The 10,173-nt window shown below is 38.1% G+C and overlaps 1 long non-coding RNA gene across 1 annotated transcript in view; it reads left to right on the forward strand.

Annotated features, from left to right (window-relative positions):
• The window catches only part of LOC128778367 (uncharacterized), a 28,569-nt gene extending 18,943 nt beyond the window's left edge, over positions 1 to 9,626 (forward strand). The window contains exon 3 of the long non-coding RNA XR_008423974.1: positions 9,489 to 9,626. This is a non-coding gene — a long non-coding RNA (uncharacterized LOC128778367). The remainder of the gene's footprint in view (positions 1 to 9,488) is intronic.
• The last annotated feature ends 547 nt before the right edge of the window (positions 9,627 to 10,173 follow it).

The raw sequence follows: 10,173 nt of genomic DNA on the forward strand, positions 1-10,173 counted from the left end.
GACATCATGTACATAAAACGTGGGAGAGGAGTGCAAATTTAGTGATTTAGAATGGGTTCAAATTTTAGCAACCATCATCTTAATATATATAGACTGCTTAATATAGACTGTACAGAATGTTATATATAAATGTAAAGGTAACCAGAAATCAATAACCTGTAGTAGACAAGCAGAAAATAAAGAGAAAGGAATCCAAGCATAGCACTAAAGAAAGCCATTACACCACAAGGGAAGAGAACAACAAAGGAACAGATAGAAACTACGAAAACAACTATAAGGTAACAACATGGTAATAAGTGCATACCTATCAATAATTACTTTGAATGTAAATGGACTAAGTGCTCCAATAAAAATATAGGCACCAGGAAGATTATTATCATTACTAAAAGCAGGGTAATTCCCAATGTTTGGAGTGTACTTTGGAGCTATAGTCCCCAAGACCCCCCCCAAAAAAAAAAAAATCAAAATCAAATAAGTCAAAGAAAGACTCCAGTGAAGGAGTCACCCTTTTAATTCAAGCAGCTTAATCTGTGATCTTAGGTAAGTGACTTTCAACTTCCCCAGCAGAGTGAATCCAGACATAGCAGGTAGTGTTAGCCACACCACAGACACATCCTTGCTCAGCTAAAAGATAATCAAGAGTTGTTCTATTATTAATAACAACTTTGGCCAGAGAGTCTAGAGAATCTTTATTGGGAAGCTATTGTCCTAGCACGAGATGCTGCAGTATCTTCAACAATAAAGGAGAGGGTTTGTTTTGTTTTTAATGTTTATTTATGTTGAGAGAGAGTGAGTGCACAAGCATGGCAGGGACGGGGCAGGGGGAATGAGAGAGAGAAAGAGAGAGAGAGAATATCCCAAGCAGGCTCCACACTCAGTGCACAGCCCAACTTGAGGCTTGATCTCATGATTACAAGATCCTGACCTGAGCCAATATCAAGAGTTGCATGCTTAACCGACTGAGCCACCCAGGTACCCAAGGAGAGAGTTTTGATCATATTTTCATTTTCACTTACTCCTAACCAGGGAACACGGCCCTGTCAAAGGAAGCAAATCCTTAATCATGAATGCCTCCTGGTAGTTCCTTTCTAATTTGACAATGTAGATCCAGGAAAGTTGGTCATTGAGATGTCTAGTTTCCTTGTGAAAAGTTTCTTTGTGAAAAGTTAGTTAGATAACCTAAGAAGCATTGCTCAGCTATCTTCCCACAACCTAGGCATTCATAGACCCAAGAATAATAACCACCATAGACATAGACAAACCCTGTCAGGGCACAAATCATTCCCATTAGGGTGGTAGGATTTCTGTGTTTATCTATTCAAGCAAGAGATCAGGTTTTCAGTGCATATGTGGAGAAAATCTAGCCTGAAAGAATGAGTCATTCTCAATACTTTGCAAAGATAGGTGGTGCTGGTGACAACTCTTAGAGAGTTGTGGCAAATCTGATAGATAATCCTGAGAAAATGGGGTGCAAGTGTACTAAGATTTATATAAGGAGTTGTATCTAATTGGGTGCATACAGTTATAACTGAAGAAAGGTAAAATAAAGCACAAGTTGTTCTGGCCATCAAAGGTGAACTTGGTAAGAGACTACTAATGGGGTTCGACTATAGTTTATGGTGACATTAGGAAAAGAAATTCATTACAGGGTGGACCAGGGCGGTCTCTAGCACCATGGACAGATCAAAATTTTTGATGACAAATCCAATAGGCTGGAAGGTTACCCCCCTTAGCAATGGTCTGGGAGACACAAATGAGCAAGTTCTCTTTCCAGGCCAATTACAGAGTAAAGGAAAGGAAGACAAGAAAAGATTCTGTTTAATTGAAGTATGAAATGTTGTTCTGGCATCTATGGCAGAAGCAGTCTACCTTGATGTCAGCTTCTCCTCTCCCTTGTCTATGTGATTTGGAGGTCTACAGCATCTCTACACACTAGATGTCAGGTGGAGACTCCTCAGCTGTGAGATGATTATCGAAGGCTCCATGCTCCCACAGTCATAGGGCTCAGTGCTCTAATCCATCAGTGTCAATGGTCAGGAGAACTTGGTAAGGTCATTTTCAGTGGGGCTCAAGAGCTGTTTTACTTCGATGATGTTCTCAAAATACCTAGTCTCTGGACAACCTGGGAGAAATGGACAAATTCCTAAACACCCACACACTTCCAAAACTCAAGCAGGAAGAAATAGAAAACTCGAATAGACCATAACCAGTGAAGAAATTGAATCAGTTGTCAAAAATCTCCCAACAAATAAGAGCCCAGGACCAGATGGCTTCCCTGGGGAAGTCTACCAGACATTTTAAGCAGAGATAATACCTATCCTTCTCAAGCTGTTCCAAAAAATAGAAAGGGAAGGAAAACTTCCAGACTCATTCTATGAAGCCAGCATTACTTTGATTCCTAAACCAGACAGAGACCCAGTAAAAAAAGAGAACTACAGGCCAATATCCCTGATGAATATGGATGCAAAAATTCTCAACAAGATACTAGCAAATCGAATTCAACAGCATATAAAAAGAATTATTCACCATGATCAAGTGGGATTCATTCCTGGGCTACAGGGCTGGTTCAACATTCGCAAATCAATCAATGTGATACATCACATTAATAAAAGAAAAAATACGAACCATATGATCCTGTCAACTGATGCAGAAAAAGCCTTTGACAAAATTCAGCATCCTTTCTTAATAAAAACCCTCGAGAAAGTCGGGACAGAAGGAACATACTTAAACATCATAAAAGCCATTTATGAAAAGATCACAGCTAATATCATCCTCAATGGGGAAAAACTGAGAGCTTTCCCCCGAGATCAGGAACACGACAGGGATGTCCACTCTCACTGCTGTTGTTTAACATAGTGTTGGAAGTTCTAGCATCAGCAGTCAAACAAAAGGAAATCAAAGGCATCAAAATTGGTAAAGATGAAGTCAAGCTTTCACTTTTTGCAGATGACATGATATTATACATGGAAAATCTGATAGACTCCACCAAAAGTCTGCTAGAACTGACACATGAATTCAGCAAAGTCACAGGATACAAAATCAACGTACAGAAATCAGTTGCATTCTTATACACTAATAATGAAGCAATAGAAAGACAAATAAAGAAACTGATCCCAATCACAATGGAACCAAGAAGCATAAAATACCTAGGAATAAACCTAACCAAAGATGTAAAAGATCTGTATGCTGAAAACTATAGAAAGCTGATGAAGGAAATTGAAGAAGATACAAAGAAATGGAAAAACATTCCATGCTCATGGATTGGAAGAATAAATATTGTTAAAATGTCAAAACTACCCAAAGCTATCTACACATTCAATGCAATCCCAATCAAAATTGCACCAGCATTCTTCTTGAAGCTAGAACAAGCCATCCTAAAATTTGTATGGAACCACAAAAGACCCCGAATAGCTAAAGTAATTTTGAAGAAGACCAAAGCGGGAGGCATCACATTCCCAGACTTTAGCCTCTACTACAAAGCTGTAAACATCAAGACAGCATGGTATTGGCACAAAAACAGACACATAGACCAATGGAATAGAATAGAAACCCCAGAATTAGACCTACAAAAGTATGGCCAACTAATCTTTGACAAAGCAGGAAAGAATATCCAATGGACAAAAGACAGTGCTGGTGCTGGGAGAACTGGACATAGGGAGGAGGGAGCCAAAACATAACATAACAAATGGTGCTGGGAGAACTGGACAGCAAAATGCAGAAGCATGAAACTAGACTACTTTCTTACACCACTCACAAAAACTCAAAATGGATAAAAGACCTGAATGTGAGACAGGATACCATCAAAACCCTAGAGGAGAAAGCAGGAAAAAACCTCTCTGACCTCAGCCGCAGCAATTTCTTACTTGACACATCCCCAAAGGCAAGGGAGTTAAAAGCAAAAAAGAACTACTGGGACCTCACGAAGATAAAAAGCTTCTGCACTGCAAAGGAAACAATCAACAAAACTAAAAGACAACCAACGGAATGGGAAAAGATATTTGCAAATGACGTATCAGACAAATGGCTACTATCCAAAATCTATTAAGAGCTCACCAAACTCCACACCCGAAAAACAAATAATCCAGCGAAGAAATGGGAAGAAAACATGAATAGACACTTCTCTAAAGAAGACATCCAGATGGCTAACAGACACATGAAAGGATGCTTAACATCGCTCCTCATCAGGGAAATACAAATCAAAACCACACTGAGATACCACATTATTGCCAGTCAGAGTGGCTAAAATGAACAAATCAGGAGACAAGACTAGAGATGCTGGCGAGGATGTGGAGAAATGGGAAACCTCTTGCACTATTGGTGGGAATGCAAACTAGTGCAGCCACTCTGGAAAACAGTGTGGAGATTCCTCAAAAAATTAAAAATAGATCTACCCTATGACCCAGCAATGGCACTGCTAGGAATTTACCCAAGGGATACGGGAGTGCTGATGCCTAGGGGCACTTGTACCCCAATGTTTACAGCAGCACTTTCAACAATAGTCAAATTATGGAAAGAGCCTAAATGTCCATTAACTGATGAATGGATAAAGAAATTGTGGTTTATATACACAATGGAATACTATGTGACAATGAGAAAGAATGAAATATGGCCTTTTGTAGCAACGTGGATGGAACTGGAGAGTGTTATGCTGAGTGAAATAAGTCATACAGAGAAGGCCAGATACCATATGTTTTCACTCTTACGTGGATCCTGAGAAACTTAACAGAAGACCATGGGGGCAGGGAAGGAAAAAGAAAAAGGGTTAGAGTGGGAGGGAGCCAAAACATAAGAGACTCTTAAAAACTGAGAACTGAGGGTTGATGGGGGGTGGGAGGGAGGGGGAAATGGGTGATGGGCATTGAGGAGGGCACTGTTGGGATAAGCACTGGGTATTACTTCTGCCAAAAAAAGATAGTAATCACCGTTACTTTGGTTCCTACCTTCTGTCCCCATTGGCTTCTACCCGTCTCATCTTTCATCTCATCAGCCTAATGAAGACACCAAAAGTCTGCTAGAACTGACACATGAATTCAGCAAAGTCACAGGAGAAAGCAGGAAAAAAACTCTCTGACCTCATCCCCAAAGGCACATCCCCTGACACATCCTCAAAGGCAAGGGAATTAAAAGCAAAAATGAACTACTGGGACCTCATGAAGATAAAAAGCTTCTGCACTGCAAAGGAAACAATCAACAAAACTAAAAGACAACCAACGGAATGGGAAAAGATATTTGCAAATGACATATCGGACAAAGGGCTAGTATCCAAAATCTGAAACTCCACACCTGAAACTCCACACCTGAAAAACAAATAACCCAGTGAAGAAATAGGCAGAAGACATGAATAGACACTTTTCTAAAGAAGACATCCAGATGGCTAACAGGCACATGAAAAGATGCTCAACGTCGCTCTTCATCAGGGAAATACAAATCAAAATCACACTGAGATACTATGTTCATGCCAGTCAGAGTGGCTAAAATGAACAAATCAGGAGACTATAGATGCTGGAGAGGATGTGGAGAAACGGGAACCCTCTTGCACTGTTGGTGGGAATGCAAACTGGTGCAGCCACTCTGGGAAACAGTGTGGAGTTTCCTCAAAAAATTAAAAATAGATCTACCCTATGACCCAGCAATGGCACTGCTAGGAATTTACCCAAGGGATACGGGAGTGCTGATGCCTAGGGGCACTTGTACCCCAATGTTTATAGCAGCACTCTCAACAATAGCCAAATTATGGAAAGAGCCTAAATGTCCATCAACTGATGACTGGATAAAGAAATTGTGGTTTATATACACAATGGAATACTACTTGGCAATGAGAAAGAATGAACTATGGCCTTTTGTAGCAACATGGATGGAACTGGAGAGTGTTATGCTAAGTGAAATAAGTCATACAGAGAAGGCCAGATACCATATGTTTTCACTCTTATGTGGATCCTGAGAAACTTAACAGAAGACCATGGGGGAGGTTAAGGGGGGAAAAAAACTTACAGAGAGGGAAGGAGGCAAACCATTAGAGACTCTTAAAAACTGAGAATAAACTGAGGGTTGATGGGACATGGGAGGGAAGGGAAAATGGGTGATGGGCATTGAGGAGGGCACCTGTTGGGATGAGCACTGGGTGTTGTATGGAAACAAATTTGCCAATAAATTTCATATTTAAAAAATAATAAAATGCAAACAAAAATAAAAAATAAAAATTTAAATATTCAAATAAGTAGCTAATTAGACAGTAATAATATCATTATAGAAATTAGGAAATATTTATCATCATAGAAATTAGGAATATAGTGGAATGAATATAACAAAAATATTATATATCAAAACTTGAGGATGCATCTAGATTATCATAAAAAGATTTATATTGTATGATTCCACTTATGTGAGGTATCTAGAATAGTGAGATTCATAAATACAGAAAGTTGAATGGTGGTTGCCAGGGGCCAGCAGGAGAGAGGAAAATGGGGAGTTCTTGTTCAATGGATGTAGTTTCAGTTTTATAAGATGTAAAATTCTGGCGATTGGTTGCACATCAGTGTGAACATAGGTAACTTTAATGAACTGCACACTTCAAAATGGTTAAGATGGTAAATTTTATATGTATTTTATCACAACTCTAATTTTTTTAATTAATAGAGGATTTTATGAACAACTGTATCTAATAATTTTAAAAAGTTAAATGAAATATCTTAGAAAAATATAAATTACCAAATCTGAAAACATGAGTAGACATATAATTCTTAAAGATGTAATGCAAAAACTTACTTCTGCCAAAAAAAGATAGTAATCACCGTTACTTTGGTTCCTACCTTCTGTCCCCATTGGCTTCTACCCGTCTCATCTTTCATCTCATCAGCCTAATGAAGAGTTGATAGGGCAGGTTGAATGCTGTTATCTCTTCATGTGGTCTCTAGTCACTTGGAGCTTTAAATCCCCTTGCTCCCCTACACCCACCCTCTGTTTCAGCCAGTCTGATCTCATCAGTTTTTCCCTAGTAGTCTCTGCTTTGAAATTGTCTTCATACAGCTTCTACCTAGAAACCTACGTTTTCACTTATTTTTCCAGTTGTCTATTTTTAGGGTCCATTTAAAATCTAGGCTGCTCACAAGCCTTGATAAGATTTAGAAAGCTGTCCCACTTCCTAGTTCATGCTCAAAAAATGTGGACTTGAAAGTTCACATGCTTACTTTGAAATTAGTCATTTTACCGTGTCTTGTATTGGACTTTCCTAATTGTCAGCTGTTCCATGTATTCTCCTTGGGGTCTTGAGTGGTACCTGGACAGTTAGGGCATGAATCCAGGGTTCTTGAGGTTGGAGTAGAAAGGGACTGTTGCTTTATTAAGAATGCTCACCTCTTCAGCTGGCTGGAGAAGACCAGACTCCAGTGCAGGCTCTGTGTCGGCTTGTTGCTTCCCTAGGGTTCTGCTTACAACTTGAATGCCCAGTTACTGGTACTCTTCCCACAATGTATAGTCAGCTGCCTGACCTATTGAGACCCGTTGGTAGTATCCTGGCTTGCTTTCTTTTCTTTTTTCTTTTCTTTTCTCTTTTCTTTCCTCTTTTCTTTTCCTTTTCTTTTCTTTTTTCTTTTCTTTTTAGAGACGGTGAGAGCTCAGGGAGGGGGGCACGTAAAACGGGAGGAAGAGAATTCCAAGAAGGTTCCAGCAGAGCCTGACGCAGGTCCCGACCCCATGACCCTGAGATTCTAACCTGAGTCAAAATCAAGAGTTGAACGCTCAACCAACCGAGCCACCCAGACACCTCTCCTGGCTGTATTAACAATTATATATTTTTTCAAGTTTATTTATTTATTTTGAAAGAGAGAATGCTAATGGTTTGGGAGGCAGAGAGAGAGAGAGAGAGAGAGAGAGAGAATCCCAAGCAGGCTCCACACTGTCAATGCAGAGACCAATGCAGGGCTTAAACTCACAAACTCTGAGATAATGACCTGAGCCAAAGTCGGATGCTTAACTGACTGAGCCAGCAAAGCATCCCATATTTCTAAGTATAGATGAAAAAACCATACATTCACATTACAAACAAAATGAGGACTATTCAGAAATATTTTAAATTAGAGATGCTTTTGGTAGAAGGTAATACCTTAAACAAAATATGTAATGTCACATGTAAAAAGAAATCCCAAGTTCAGGCAATTTTAGGGCTAGTTTATTGAGGCTCAACAATGTTATGAACTCAGGATGTTTTTCTTTTCTCTCTGCTTCTTTTAACATATCTGCTTCTCTTCAGATTAACTATCTTCAACCAAGATGTCTTTAATAGTTTTAGGTGTCATATTTAGACATAGCACAATATACAGCTAAAGAGTTATTGTTTACTTTTATTTATAACATTGAACAAACCTTTTCTGATGTCTCTCAGTAAGTGTATGTCTTGACCTAAATTGGAATACTTGCCCATTACGAAACAAATGACTGGCCAGCGGAACAGCACCACTATGATTAGCTTAGAGCCTTGGACTGCTCAGTACATGATCAGTTGATGGCCCTAGAATTCCTTGAAGCAAATTGCTCTGTGGAAGAGGGTGGATGCCTGAACTGAGTTATTTTTTTAGGAAGCTGGAAGGGGATTTCCAGCATGACAGCAGAGTTGGCAACAACATGACAGTTGTAGGAATAAAGACAGTAGAAAGCATTCATAATCTACTCAATGGAGACAATCATGATGTCTTTGTACAGACTTTTTAAAAAAAATTTGTGTACAAAAATATCTATTTCTTTTAACCAAATTTAGTTAAATTAAGTTTTGACCAAAATTGGATTGTAATATTTTTTTATAATATGACTTGGTAGCTGTTGCCTTTCTGTTAGTGAATATGGGTTTCATCATTATTTTAATGTTGCCATATTTTATTAAATATGTATGTCATAATTTAATAAATTTTCTTTTCTTGAACATTTTAAATATTTAGAAAATGATTCAGTGAACAATTTGTTAAAACATCTTTGCACACTTTATTTTTTCCTGGAGGGAAAGACATAGGAATAAAATTGCTAGAATCTGGACTTGTGGTGTTCTTTCAGAAAGATTATATGTAGCTGACAGTGTGTGGATGTACTTACCTTCTTTCCAACCTGATCAACTAGATATTAGTGATGTGTTTACTGATCTGTGAGGCAATTATAGCTTAGTCATTAAAAGCATTGGTTTTGGGGGTTTACCTACCTGGGATTATATCATAACTCTATTATTTACCAGTTGTATGACTTTGGGAAGTCATATAACTTAACTTCTCTGAGCTGGTTTTATCTGTAAAGTTGGAGGCGGGGAGGGTGTTCATACTTGATTAGTATTGATAGTTGGGAAGATTAATGGACATAATGTTTTTAATTCCTTATTCTAGGCCCTGGTACATAATAAAGTCAGAATATTTGAGATGTGCTTTTAAAATTTATTATAAAATAAAATATCTTAATTTTGAATTAATTATTTTTACTTTCTCATTTTTTTCCCCGAACAAATCCCATAGCTGGGCTGAGAAAAGAGATGCATTGAAACTTGTAACATCTGAAGATAAGGAAGACTTGGGAAAGTTAGTGGATGTGTACTGAAGCATCTAAATAAATTTAGTGCTGAAGCATCCAAATAAAGATTGGTTATTACTGGAGAGCTTTGTCCTTCAGGACCCATCCATTGGTGAGCTGGGTTGTATGTGTCTGGGTGCATGTGCGCGTTTGCATTAGCACACTTGGGTGTATGTGTGTGCATGTGCACGCTTGGGTGTACACATGTTTATGTGAGCTTTCCCTCATATTTCTGAATCTTTTTCTGAGCTTGTGAAGGTATTTAAGAATGTTTTCCTTGAAACTTTATTATATCTCACGAATCAAACTATCAATACGTCGAGAATTTTTTAGAGACTGGTATTTGATGTATTTTTATTTCTTTAATATTTATTGGTCTCTTTAAGCTTCCTATTTCTTCTTCTACCAGCTTTTCTCATTTTGTATTTTCTAGTGTCTAAAATTCATTAGCCTATATCTGTTCTTATCTTTATTCCTTTATGATATTAAATATCCTTAGTATTATTGGTTATTTTCATTCTTAATTCATTGCTGATTTAGTTTTTATTTTCTTGGCCATTTTGACTATTTTAAAATATATTCTTAAAGAATCATCTCTTGCATATGCATAACATAAAATATATTTATGCA

The sequence above is a fragment of the Panthera pardus genome, unplaced genomic scaffold (assembly GCF_024362965.1).
Source record: "Panthera pardus isolate Hobbes unplaced genomic scaffold, ASM2436296v1 HiC_scaffold_2, whole genome shotgun sequence".
Taxonomy (NCBI): Eukaryota; Metazoa; Chordata; class Mammalia; order Carnivora; family Felidae; genus Panthera; species Panthera pardus.